This window comes from Macrobrachium nipponense, chromosome 31 (assembly GCF_015104395.2).
Source record: "Macrobrachium nipponense isolate FS-2020 chromosome 31, ASM1510439v2, whole genome shotgun sequence".
In the NCBI taxonomy this organism is placed as follows: Eukaryota; Metazoa; Arthropoda; class Malacostraca; order Decapoda; family Palaemonidae; genus Macrobrachium; species Macrobrachium nipponense.
The window spans coordinates 23,358,548-23,373,757 of record NC_061093.1 but is presented as its reverse complement, the minus strand read 5'-3'; positions in this window follow the sequence as shown (position 1 = coordinate 23,373,757).

Here is a 15,210-nt window from a genome sequence, read left to right as displayed (position 1 = left end):
ATGGTACTAGGTATACCTAAAAAAAATTGCCCACCTAGCCTATATACGTTATATTAACTGAAAACTGCCCACTGGTTACTCACTTTTTACTTTTAGGGGGTTTATTAAGAACATAGGAAGACAAAACTAATACTGTTCCTGCTCCATATCAATTAGCTATAGCCTAGTACCTAGGTATATCTGATCACAGGATGTTCAAAGTCTCAGTTTAAGTACAACAATAACGTAGCCTATTGCCTTTGCTAGATAAGATCTGGTTAGAAACTTGAGCAGTCCTCGAAACATGCACCAAACATTTAAAGCTCATTCTTCAAGGATTTTTGGGCAAATTAGCTAATCCAAAGAATCTTTATGCCCCAGGATTCTAGTCCCATGTCCTGTGAAATAAAATCCACACCTCCACATAAGCCTCAAACCCCCTTTAATGAGGGTCATCACTTAAAAAGTCCCCAATTGGGTCAAGCCCAAGCAGTTATAAGGTGGTAAATCTAGACAAGACCACAGCGAAGCCTTAACATAAAATATCTTAACTCAGGAAATAAATCATACTAGGTAACTCACAATTTACAGACAAATACTATCGTCTACTCCTAAAACAAGCAAATCAAAAGCAACTAAACTCAAACCAAACCTTTAGAACATTAAAAGGAGAGTTAAAAGCACTGTATTGGTCACTGCACAACTGCAAAAGCACTGGTTACTACTAACTTCATGAATACTTGATTAAGAAATACGGCTTTCTTCGCAACTTGTTCTTCTAGTGATACATAAATCATACAAATTAACTTAACAGGACAAGGATCTCGAAGGGAAGAAGACTTGACTAGGTATTATGCCCGTGTTGACACGGTGACGCCGCCCACTAAAACCGTTTTCCACCACATCAGAGGCGATTTCCCCTACACACCAACTATAATAATAGGATAAGTGAAAATAAAATATTACATTTTAGTTTCAATTCCTACCAAAAATAAACATTCCGAATTCTAGGTACAGGCAAATGAACTCAGTCATAGAAAATATGTATGAAAATTCAATTCATTTAAAGAAAATGTAAATAAACGTTAATTATCTTATTTTGAAATAATGATTCAACATTAAGAACTAAACTTTGTTCCTTTTAAAGATGAAAATTTAAATTTCACAACCACAATAATAAACAAATAAATGTACAAAATTTCTTTTATTGTTTCATTGCAAAATTCATGCATGTAACAAAAGTGTTGCCTACTCTACTCGGTAACCTTTGAAAATACATTTCTATTAATACATCTGTCTTGAAGTAAATAAACGTTAGATTATTCTAATAAAAAAAAGCATCGATGTAACATTTAAAAATCCTTTAATCACTGAGAATTTCACGAGGTTCACTGTCTGTGTATTTTTTCAAAGTTCCCTCACCTTGCCTAGCTACCATTGTGCTTCCTCTCGTGATTTCCACTAGATGACCAGCTTAAAGCCCAGCTCTCCTTTTCACATTCCTTCCTATATCATTGGGCACGGTAGGCAAATAATTACGAAAATAAAAAAAAAGCTACATAATTAATAATGAAGCTCCTCTCACATCCCTTATCAGGAACTGGCTAGACTGAAACTAAACTGAGAGTTTATATCGATCTGAACCTGAAACACTGTTTTTTAAAATTAGCAGTAGGCTACCGAGTTTTTAATAATATTACGTTGGGCTGTTCAATATTTTTCAAGATACTAATAACATTTCATTTTGTTTTTTTCTTAAGAATATAGAAGAAAAAACATATTTATTACAGGGAGTAAGTTGAATTCTCCTACACAATTAAAGGTCTTTTTCCCCGTATGTTTCCCCAGATTTCACCTACCGAAGGGGAATCGACCTACGCGTGACAACACTGTATTATGCTCAGAGCCTCAGACTAAAGGCAAATTCAAGTACGCTTAATGTAGCGTCATCTGTTGGGATAACTGACACAAAGCAAAGTGAGGTAATTCAGTGAAATTCACCTCAAAACCATTATTTCAGTAATTTTAAGGCCTATAAATAAAAATATAAATACATATAAACGCATTGCGTATGTGGTGGTTATTTATAACCTTAAAAAAATTCAATTTTCCTTGCAATGCACCAAATAATGACACAGTAAGGGGTTAGTTGACTTTAGTTAATAATCCCCTTTAAAAGAAGTTTTCTGATGAAGGGAATATAGAAAACGATATTTTAGAGTAACTCTTTTAAAAATAATGATAGGTTATTAACTTCTTCCAAAGACCATGTAGGATTCTTGGAATACCTGGTGGAATATTTAAGTGGAACAATAAGCAACAGTAATCTCATACTGCTAAAGATTGACGGCTTATATAATGAAATATAGATTAACAGATGTGAAGAGGCCGGGGTGAACTTCAAGAGTAACATAGATTTAGCCTAACATACGTGAATGGAGAAATGGAGCTATATATGATAATGATAAAAAAAACACAAGCCATAGAAATCTGAACGTCTCAACACAACAGAGAGTATAAAATACACAGGTATAGAAACAGAAATGTAAGCGAAATATTTGATAAAGGTTGGTGGAAGACAGAAAAAAAACTAGCAAAAGTTGACAAAAAAGTACTAACTGGAGAAAATAAACTGGGAAAACAGGGGAAAAAAACATGGAAAATAGAAAAAGATATAGGGAGAAGGAGGATTCTATAGCTTTTAATGCAGCAGAAGGTAGTCTAAAAGGTGAATAGGATTGTTGGAAATGAAGACTATGATACAACGAGAAGTGTCAAAGGACTGATAAAAGAGTTGATACTGAGGCTAATGAAAGAAATAAAATGGGGATGAAACTCGCAGGGGGTTTTACCTAAAAAGAGGCTGGAAAGACGCATGAAAGACACGGGTTAAATGAGAATATCCCCAGAAGCCTGGAAAAAGAGGCTAATAAAGATGATTAATTCTGAAGCTTCTAGGCATCACATGTAGAAAAATAAGAAGAAATGAAAGAAGACACATTGAATAACAGATATACAGAAGTAGATACCATGGTGTATGATGCAGGCCATGCGGTACAAAAACTGAAGACTTAATTAAGCCATTTTCCAAAAGGTTAGAAAAAAATGGGACTTGCATAAGTCATAAGAAGAAGAAGAAGAACGACGACGACGACGACGACAACGACGAAGAAGAAGAAGAAGAAGCAGTAGTAGTAGTAGTCGTAGTAGTAGTAGTAGTAGTAGTAGTAGTAGTAGTAGTAGGAGAAAAAGAAGACGAAGAAGAAGAAGAAGAAGAAATGTTCTTTTCAGGCTAAATAGCTCTGTATCTTACGACGCGAGTAGTGTGTCCGCTACTGTGTTTGTGGAGTAAGCGCTTAGGAACCAGGAACCAGGAAGAAAGAATTGGTATAGAGAAAAGAACTTTTCCTTTTTTAACCTGCGTGGATGACTAAAAATGGAGCTTAAATGAAATACATAGAGCAGGGAAGTAAGGGGATCCTTCTTTTCCTATTTCTAACCTGCGTGAATGACTAAAACGGAGCTTAAATGAAATACATGGAGCAAGGAAGTAAGGAGGATCCTCCTTTTCCTTTTTTAACCTGCGTGAATGACTAAAAACAGAACTTAAATGAAATACATAGAGCAGGGAAGTAAGGAGGATCCTTGGCAAAGGTTGAATTACCAATCAACTGAACTGAAACAGTCATCCAGTTAACCTCTCTCGGAATCTAAAGCAAATCAGTCTTCGGAACACATATTTTTACGAGAGAGAGAAGAGAAATGAGAGAGAGAGAGAGAGCGAGAGAAGAGAGAGAGAATTTAACCTGGTTTGGAACAGCCTCATTTTCACAAGCGCGCGGGCACACACAAACACACACACATCGTAAATGCAAAGGAGACTGTCGTCTCATCTTAATAGCAAGATGGCTAAACATTAGCTTTATAACCAAGTATAGGTTAACTGAAACTAGAAAAATATTGACGAAGAACGACGCTGTACACAAGAATGACTGTAGCTAATGAAGGTAGCGATCCTGGAGGGGGAAGACCAGTTGGCTAGAGGTGTTACCAGATGAAAAATTCCAAATTCATTTTATAACCATTAGTGATTCCCCAATCGTTCTGGACATAATTTCCCTTCCACTTTATACTATATTGTGGATTGTAACCGAGATTTTACAAAACAGAAATTGATAAACATTTTAGTGGAGTTGTAGACAGACAGATGGCCAGACCGAGACAAACAAAACCACTGACTTGCATAAACTATTTGGAATACCCTGTCAATTCCTTTCTCATTACTGTGCTTTTACCACAACACCCCTGTAATTGCTCTCCCTTTCGCCTCCTTCAATCCACGTGAGTCTGGTATAGGTCTGGACATTATATTAGGGGTCCGAGACTATTCCAATTTGCATACTAAGTGAAATTGACTGCGGTAGTTGGCGAAGCATCCCTCGCTCTAGTCGAACGTCGAAGGAGGAAGGCGGACTTCCGAGTTAGAGCATTTATCACCGCGCCCACATGTTACTAACACAATGCGTTCTCTCATCGCCATTCAGGAGGTAGCGAGCAGCATTTCTCGTCATTCCGAGGCGCGCGTTCGAACATTCCTCCTGAAATTATGGTGGCTTGTTCAGACTGCGTTGTTCTCAGACACGTCTATCTATTTATCTGTCTACCATTTCAGTCGACATTAAGCCGTTTTCCCTAATTAGAAGGGTGGCTCCCAAGAAAAAGACAGTGATCACTGCTATGGTCCCATTTAAACACGAAACTTGAGTAAACTCCCTGTATTGGAAGCTTCCACACAACTAACCATCATAGCTTCTTTTCCACAGTTATCCCTACACTAAGGGTCCGGTTTGACTGATGCGCCTTTCCTTACAACATCAGGCATTATTTATCATTTGGTAATGGGGTATTTATGTCCGCATGTCTTTGCTGTCATCAACCACAGTTATTTGTGGCGGGCCTCGCCTTTGACTAAAAAGTCCACCTGTAAGGCAGCAGTTTCCGGTTATAGGCGGTGGGCCCAGCCTTTTAATAAAATGTAAAACTGCAAGACAGCAGTTTTCAGTTTTCAATAATTATAGGCGGTGGGCTTAGCCTCTTACTAAAAAGTAAGATTGCAAGGCAGTAGTTTCCACAGTTATTGGCAGGGAGCCTAGTTTTTTTTACTAAAATGTAAGACTGCAAGGTAGCAGTTTCCACAGTTATTGGCGGTGGGCCTAGCCTTTCACTAAAAAGTAAGGCTGCAAGGCAGCAGTTTCCCCAGTTATTGGCAGTGGGCCTTTTAGTTAACTTTAGTTAGGACTGCCAGCAAAGGCAGTTATTTTCCCCAGTTAATTGGCAGCCTAGCCTTTTATACTAAAAAAGTAAGGGCTGCAAGGCAGCAGTTTGTTGCCAGTATTGGCAGGCGGCTAGCCGGTATACTAAAAAGTAAGACGCAAGGCAGCAGTTTCCCCAGTTATTGGCAGTGGGCCTAGCCTTTTATACTAAAAAGTAAGCTGCAAGGCAGCAGTTTCCCCGTTGGCAGTGGGCCTAGCCTTTTATACTAAAAAGTAAGGGACTTTTGTTCAGCAGCATATGTGCACCGTTATTGGCGGCCCGCCTTTTATAAAAAAGTAAGACTGCAAAGCAGCAGCTGTCCTTTTAGTCGCCTTTTACGACACGCAGGACCTTCGGCGGTAGTACTTAGCGCTTCAGTGGCGTGGTTGGTATGGTGTTTGCGTCCCATCTCAGTGGTCGCGGGTTCGATTCTCGGTCATTCTATTGAGGACTGAGAGATGTGTATTTATGGTGATAGAAGTTCACTCTCGCCATTGGTCCCGTTGCTGAATAACCACTGTTCCATGCAACGTAAAAACCCCATACAAACAAAAGTAGCGTATCAATCCCCCCTAAGTGCATTGTACCACTGACTTCTATCTCCCTCCTTCCTGATATCTCCTTCACCCATCTATCCATACGATCCAAGTCATCATTTTCTTCTTCCTAGCAATTGTATACCTTTTCACCATCCTTTTATCCTTCATTCTCTCCACATGACAGAAGATCTCAAAATGCTCTAATTCATCCTTTCACCTAGACTAACTCTTTCACCACTTTCCTATGTAACTCGGCATTTCTCACCATATCCGATCCTCTTATGTTACGCACACTGCATAAACAGTTAATTATACAGCTTCAGCCTTCTTTCTCTCATTTTCATTCAGCATATACACTACTTCAGTAGATAAAGAGTTGGTTCAACCTACCCTTCAAGCATTCCAACCTTCGTTTCCATAGACACTCCAAGTTTCTCCTAGTCTTTTTTTGCGCAAATCCTGCTACCTTTCTTGTTTTTGCCCTGTTTCTCGAACACCCTTCTTTCATCCTACCACCATTACCTTAAATCTGACCCCTTATAAGAATCTAACGCTTTCATGTTCTCACTGTTCATAATAACATTTACTGTTTCTTTCCTCATTCCTATCAATCCTCACAAACCTCACTTTTTATCCTCGTTTACTCTTTGCAAACAATTCCAAACTCTCTCTTCACTATCCTTTACACTTCTTGTTCACTCAATCCTCAGTCAGCACTGAATCGTCTATTAGACATCAACCATTCACGCTATGTATATGCCAGCGTATAAGGCGACCTTTTAACCTTAAAAGATCTCCCCCAAAATGGGGAGTCGCCTTATTTGCTGAGTATAAAACAAACTTAAATCTTGCAGAGATTTTTAACGATGGCTAACCCCTGGAGTGTCGATAGTTGTGTCAATAGTTAACTACCATCATCACTATCAAAGCTGTAAACAAAACCACTGTATAACGCTAAAAACCGTCTACAATTTGAATTACTAGCAGCACAGCTATCAGTACTGTAAACACAATAATTGTAATTGCAGTATTACCGTAGGAAATTATTCTAGTTAGACGTTGGGAGAGGCGAGCTCTCAATTTGTTTGTAGCTTTATCCAGAGTACCATCATTCCAATGCAGTTATCACAAGACCCCATCATGGATATTTAAGGGTCGTCTTTATACACAAAAAATGGGCGTCATCTCATAAGCGGAGGTCGCCTTATACGCCGACATGTATGTTTGAAAAGTATTTAGTACCCTTTTGCATAAACACAATTGTCAGGGAATTTGCAGATAGGATGACAACTTACCGAAAACGCCCAATAAATAAATAAAAAAAAAGCTATTGAATTTCGAAATGCACCAGGAGAGAGCAGAGGGCTTGAGGATAAGAATGCAATACAAAGTTGAGTGAAAACTTTATTTTCAATTTACCAATACGGATGAGAGTCGTACTGAAAACTTTCTTTCTTGTAATTTCATTGGTGGGAAAAAGTTTGATCACTGTAGCTCCAAATCTTATAAAAGGTGATTCCAATCCAGCTTGAAATTACGGGTAAAAAAAAAAAAACCTAAAAGACCTTTCGTGCAGGTAAATCGTTCTTCATAAATTTTTCAGAGAGAGAGAGAGAGAGAGAGAGGAGGGGGGGGGGGGGGGAAGAAGAGAGCGAGAGGAGAAAAGAGAGAGAGAGAGAGAGAGAGAGAGAGAGAGCCAACCTTTTTCGACAAGTTCTTTTTGGGATGATTCATTCATCCGCATTTTGATTCAATATAATCTTTTTTTTTTTTTTTTTTCTATCCGCCGACGAGAAAGGTAAAACGCTTACCTCCCAGAATATGCTTTCGAAATTTCCTATAAAAAGAACTTCTGCTTCGAAAACTGCCGGCAAAAATTCTCAAACTTTGATCAGAAACTTGAGGGCAAAATTTGACTCCATTTTTCGCTTCCCCTAAACACCGCCTAACTTTCTATCTCTCCTTTGGGTGTCCCGGAAGATATTTTATTTTCACGTGACGCTTCTTCCTCTTTTTTTTTTTTTTTTTTAATTCCATTTTACTTCATCAGAACCTCGTAAATTGATTTGCCATGCGCCAATAACCTAGTGCGTGTGTGTGTGTGTGTGTGTGTGTGTGTGTGTGCGTGTGTGTGTGTATAAAAGAAGCTCATTAACCCTTTGTGAAAAAAAAAGTGTTTTTCCAGTTTGATATCGCAATAACTCGAGTACATTTTTGGTCTTCCTTCCTTCCGCCCCGGACGTAAATTCATTATCTGGGTAATCAACCTATTACATTTTGATCCTGCTTCAATGAATGAGGCCTTAGCAAAGGGGGACATCCATTTGCCATGTTAATCTGATTACCTTCATTAATGTGTGAAGCAGGTCCGGTTACATCGCGTTACATTTCCACTAATACTTAAATGTTATATGATGCGTATCTTTCCTTGATATTATTCTTTATTTCCATGAAGACTTTCTCTCATTCTAACAACTCGGCAGCCATACTCGTGTTAACGGCATCTTATGAATGGGGATTTAGAAGTCCATCCCCTTTGATAATGATAGAGAAAATCTAGTATTCTTTTAGTAGTTACATTATGATACAATCTTGATAGATTCATTTTCGAAATCGCATTTTAAAAAGACTGTCTTTAGAATTTCTGATCAACTTTAAAAAGTAGTAATGATTCTGGAAGCGAGTTTTTCATGTGTATTTTAAAGAGTTTAAAACGTGTTTTACATTTATACAATACAAACCACTTTTGATTAAAAAAAAATCCACTGTATGGGCTTAATTCATTATAACTTTACAGTCTGACGTAAAATGCTCAATTAGGCGATGCAGAACGAGCTGAAACACTAACAAGCTTCAATTAAAAGCACACTGTATTTCGTATCAGAACTGGGGAAAATAGTGATAATTGGAAATCTGCATTTTGTAATTAGGACAGTTACCACAAACCTCCCGGCCTCGTATTACAGCTTTGTTGTCACCTTTAAAGGCTTTTTTTCCCTTTGACACAGGTCAGTTTTTTTAGCAAAGGTTTTATTTATTTTTTTTTTTTTTTAAGAGACATAACGGATTATTGGTTATGTATGTAATACCAAAAGGTAACAGTGTTTTTTATTTCTAGCAATTCATGGTATCGCATTCATTACCTTTTTTTTCCCAATAATAATATGATTTGTTGGGTTACTTTAACCAAAATATCTACGTACAGATAGATATGGCAGGTTAACCTTTGATGATTGTGAACACTGATAGGACATGTGAAGATATTCAGTTTAATTTGCTATATATATATATATATATATATATATATATATATATATATATATATATATATATATATATATATATATATATATATAGCCACCATGCCATCCTGAACTTCTCGAATTGGATGCCCTTGTCACTACAAAGCCTTAGATCCACATGTAAGAAATATGAAATAATTCTGATGTCCAGTAGCAGGAATCGAACCTGCACTCCGAGTCATAAGAGCGAAGTGAAGATGGCTTTATTCCAGCTATGTAAATATATCAGACTTCGACATATATACGCATTTATGGCAATGGACTTTTATCCTTCTCATGGTACGCGGATTCAATTCACGCTACCTGAAATCAGAATTACTTCATATTTCTTGCATTCGGACCTAAGGTTAGCAATGTAGTGACAAGCTTATCCAAAAAGTGCGACGAGTTCGAGAAGTTAAGAGGGCACTGGGACTATTACAGTTATACATACATACATACATGCATATATATATATACATATATATATATATAATATATATATATATATATATATATATATATATATATAATATATGTAAGGCCTAGGGATTTTGATTAATAATATATTGTTCGTGCATTCTCTGTGACCTATGGAATGTGGAGAACAGTGCAGAGGTAACGACCTGAGAGTAGCTGATGAATGAGTTTCTGGGGGTGGGGTGGGATAAAAGTGCTTAGTTCAACGATCAATGTACGACAGTTTATGAACTCTTCCCAAAGTGCCTTTGGGAAACTGGATGCAGCTAGAACCGCGAGGCGCTATCGAACTGTGTGTTCGTATGTGCGTGTGTGCCTCTTTCTGTTAAATATAGGTTCATACCCAAGCCTATGGGAGGGATTTTGACAGAGTGCTTCAAGTCACAAGCAAAGATGCCGTGGCATTCGCCGGGGGAGTTTTGTAACATAGTGTTTAGTGTCCGGCTGTCTGGGTAAGTGTCAAAGTGCTTTAGCCAAAGGGATGGCTTGTTTTGATATCTTGTAAGATGTTCCATTTTATTAACTTTGTCTTTGACTGTGTGTACTTACGGGATGTGTTCTGTATCTTTGAAACGACGACGGATCTGGAAATGCCGGGGGACAAAGAGTTCCCGGAGGGGTGTGGACTTTCTTTGGTGACTTGACATTGTACTGGTTTTTGAGTTAGTCCTGTAAGACTGGATTACTTGGTTAATTGATTTATTTATTCTTGTTAATAAACGCTAATGTTTATGATGCAACTCTCTCATTTCATTACCTGTTAGAATGGAGAGATTCCTTGGAGAGAGAGAGAGAGAGAGAGAGAGATTGTCGGTGCTAGAGAGAGAGAGAGAGATTGTCGGTGCTAGAGAGAGAGAGAGAGAAAGGTTATAAGTAATGGGATGTGTGGGTCTGCCTTCCGTTTCGTGTCCACGCTTACCTTATGAATACTGGGGGAATAATCCCCCCCATGTTATAGTGGCAGACGGTTAAGAGGGGATATAAAAGTGTTCTTTCTTTTCTATGCCTAGGAACGCCAATGTAGAGATGGGTGGCCAGTTAGAAAATAAAAGGGGTTGTGGCTTAGCGATAGTTTTCGAACGACAAAGCTTGGTGGGATTGTGGAAAATCGTTAAACTATTAGTTTTCAGTTACTTAGTGAGAAAAAAATGAGAAAATATCTGTCAGTTAACTGTGCTAAAGGGAGGGAAGGATTTTATTGGACTCAGCATTTTTTCCCAGGGAGTCAGCCTAGAAGCAGTGAGCGCACCCAGTATGACTTTTGCTTGTGCAATGGTGAGTGTGTTCTGAGATACCCGTGCGGGTGTTGTGTTTAATGCATATATCACTGCCGCGTTTTACGAAGAATTTCGAGTTCCTTTTGTTCCCACTATGGAGTGGTAAGTGTTAAAACTATTGTTTATCAAAGGGAGAGGGTTTTTGTTTAAATATTTCAGGGTTATGGGATTGGTTCAAGAGGTCAACAATTTTTCTTGTCTTTGCCCCATAGTGACTGTTTTCTTTATTGGCGCCTGTTTATAATAGATGTATTCGTCTTTGCTTTAAACACATGATGAGTGTTATAGAGATGTGTTTTTTGCATGGGAACTGTGCTTAGATAAGCATATTTGGCTTAGTGACACAGAGGCGGCCACAATTTTACGGGCTCAGCACATTTCTGCAGAGAGGCACCTTGCATTGCGAGGGTATACTGGCATCCCTCGGGGGGATACTCGCATGGAAGGTACTACTGGCCTCCTCGAGAGATAGTGCAGGGATGGGTACTAGTGTATACCGTGGGAAGGGGGTCCTCAGGAATACGGTCCAAAGGAGGGGAGATGGGGGTATTACTGGTAGGCCTCGGGCTGTTCTGCCGCTTGACTGAGGGGTTGTTCTCACGGGGGGGGGAGAAATTTTTTTTTTTCTCAGTGTGGGTGAACTCCCCCTTTTCCTTTTTTTTTCTTTGTGTTGGGAGATGGGTTCTGGCCTTGAAACAATTGAATTAAAGCTAAGATCAGCTGATTGATTAGTTGATGAAGTGAAATGCCCGTAGAGTCTTTTTTTTTAAGAAAAAGAGATTTTTTTTTCTCTCTTGGACGAAGAGAAAAGGAAATAAAAAGAGATTTTTCTTTTCCGAAAATGAGGGGAAAAGTAGTTAACATGCACGGGATGTGTTATATGTTTCTTTGTGCCTTGAAAGACACAAATATGAGGGGATACACAGATTATTTTTTTTTATTGTGTTTGGAGAAATTACTTTGAAATGCCGATGATTGGTGTTGTATCTGTGTTATGTCATGGTGTTGCATGCTGGAGAAATTGTATACCATAGGATTCAGCAATACTAGTGTAAGCTATTTTGAATTTCACCCTTACTTGAGATTTTTAGCAAGAGAATTTTATTGCTATAGAGAGTTATTATTATTATTAATAATTATTGTACTTGAGATGTGTCCGGGGGACGGGGGTTTGCTTAAGTATAATTATCATTACGGGAGAAGTGTTTTACGAGAGAGTTTTGAGATATTTCATGGGAGATTGTTCAATAATTATTACAGATAATATCAAGGAGAATTATTACAATGAATTAATGGGAGAAGTCTTGTGTTAATTATTTGTGAGTTTGTAACTTTGGAGAATATTTCAGTGATTCACGGGGATGAGTTTTTGCTGAATCTTGATGAATCTGACTGAATCTTGGTGAATTGTGTGGAAACTTGCTGAACTTTTGCTGAATTTGTGCTGAATTCTTGGAGAATGGACAAGCATTAACATTGGTGATATTTTTTGTACTGATACTGATGATTTTGATGATAGCAATTTTTTTTGGTGATTTTGTGATAATGATATTTCTGATACTGATTTTTTTTATACTAATACGTGGGCGTTGTAATGCTATCAAGGGAGGTGAAATCTTTTTTGAATTTTGGGAGGAACTAACAACACATTATTTCTTTTGTTTTCTTTTTTTTATGAGTTCAGCAGATAATTGCTTGACATCTAGTGAGTTACGGGAGATAGTTGATAGTGCCGTTGATTTTTCTTTCTCTTTTTTGGAAATTAGCCATCGCTGACACAAGTTTTTTTTTTTTACCAAGGGTGAATTCGAGTTTATTTTTCTCTCCAGTTGGTGTGGATTATTTTTGTAATGTCTCAGTTCATGACTTAGAGTCATTGTTCGGGAAACGTGTTCGTGTTTTAGCTATTTGATTGCTATAGAGAAATATATGGGAGAAGTTTTTTGCACGTTTTGAATGCATCGTAATGGCACTACATTTTTTTCTCTGGATATTTGTGTTCTAGAAATTGTGAGTTTTCTTGCACAATACCTTCGTCGTATTTTTGTGACAACTTTGTGAGAGATAGGAAAACTTGGTTAAGTTTTCTAGTGACTTATGTCGTAGTGCATATGGAGAAGTCTTTGCTTAGACACTGTGAACTTGGAGTTCTGTTATAATGAGTTGTGGCACATTGGTGATTTTTTCTAGAATTTTCTAGACAGTTTTATTTGCCGAGTTTTTGCCCTTTTTTAGCAGTTATGCTAAATGGAGAGAGTTTTTATAGTTTTTTACTATAACATTGAGTTATTCTCTGGAGAATTGGAGTTAGAATTGAGATATAATTGAGATATATTATTTGGAGAGATAATTGGAGGTATATATTATTTTGGAGTTATATTTGAGATATAATATAGGGAGATATATTTTTTTGGCCATTTTTGATATTTGCCAATATAGAGATATGAGCTATGTTTAGTTCAATTATTTTGCAGCCATCTTTGTTGCAAATGGAGACACATATTTGGAGATTATGGGGCAATATTTGTGAGTGAGTGAGTTAGTTGCCTTGAGTGCACATTTTTTTGGAGATGGGATTTCATTTTTTGATATTCCTTTTTGGAGATATATTTTTTGGAGCCTTGTTTTGTTCCACATGGAGTTATTGGGGAAATAGAGGTAAATATTTTGTATTTGCCGAAATAGAGGTGATTATTCTCTATTCCTGGAGTGGTGTTTTTTTTTAAACATATGGCTATTGGAGAAATAAGAGAATAATATAAGGGGGTTGGTCTTTTAACCAAATGGAGGAAATATTTTTATAACCGGAGTGGTGTTATTATTAATATGGTGTCTCATAATGGAGTTGGAATTAATCTTTGGCGGGTGACCCTCTTTTTGTGGTTATGGAGTTTTTTTGAGCAAAGAGAAGATTTCTGTGGTTCTCTTTTTTGATTTCGTGACTATTTAGAGAGAATAAAGCAATTACTGCATTACGAGTCCTATGGAGATGTGTGCATTTTTATGTTCACAAGTGTGTTATTTTTGGTTTTGGAGAAATATAATTGGGAAAAGTCATGTTGAGAGAATAAGTCTTAGAGACAATCTTTGAGCACATTAGTCATATCCTGGAGTAATTCTGTGAGATGTGTCAGTTAGACGTTTTTTTTGAGAATCATGAGTTTCCAAACTTATGTGTCTGACTAGACAATTTTTATGCTACTGTTTGAGCATGCGTCCGCAGGCGATTTTTCTGCTGACAAGCGATATGATAAGCCGTGTGCTGATTCCTTTCCTCTGTTGATGATAGATCAGAATTTTTGCAATATCTGGAAATGTTGGCATAGCATTTCACGAAAGCGCATGTGTGAGAGTTTGCTTTCTGGCAAATTCCGGGGCTTTACTTACTGGAGCATTTCTTGGGGAAAACGCGGGGAGTTATGCATATTATACATGTATTATGTATTTTGTGATTGTGGGGGGAAACTCTACTTGTGATTATCCTTTTTTTTTTATTGTTTTTCTTCCTTTTTCCTATGAGAGATATAATTTGGGGATTGAGCTTAAGTAGCATTTCTTTTTTGGACGGGAGATTTGATTTACCGGGAGATGTAATTTTTTTGGGGGTTGTTATTTACGTAAATGGGAGTTTGACATTAAGTCTCATTGTAATTAGTTATTGAGCAGTAAAGGGGTTTTTGCTGTTAAAAGTTGGAGATTTTTGCTGATTTTGTGGGTTGTTTAAATATCAGAACTTGAGAGAACATTTTTTTGGGCCTGGGTGTTACGTGATTTTTTTCTTTCTTGAGCTCGTTACTATTTTTCTTTTTTTTTTGTGAGCACATTCGAGTTCGAAATGTGAGTACAGAATTCCGTGTGGAGTTGTGTGATTTCGAGTTTTGGTGTGTGCTGATGTGTGAGTTTGGAGAATTGAGTTGGAGAACTTGATGTTTTTTTCTTTCTTTGAGAGTTGTGATAATGACTATGATTTGGTAGTCATATTAAAGGGAGTTAATTGGGAGACGTTCAGTTAGTATTTCTGACTTTTTGAGATCATTGTTTGATAGAAGTAGTATGTCTGGGTTAATTTTCTTAGATTGACCAGTGACTTGACTGACATACTAACACACACCAAAAGTCGTTCCCGACGCCAGCAAGACGTCCACCAGCCGTGCCGAGAGGTTTGCTGTTTTATTTTACTCCAGGGTGATTACAAGGAATACCCATGATGATGATCGAGAGAATTCTACAGCGTGTCTTTTGGGGATCTGCAGAAGCCGTGGGAAGTCTTCTACAATGAGGGAGGCATTCCGTCTTCCTTACAGTTGCTACAGCCTGCTATAGCCTGTTGCTGTCTGTTCA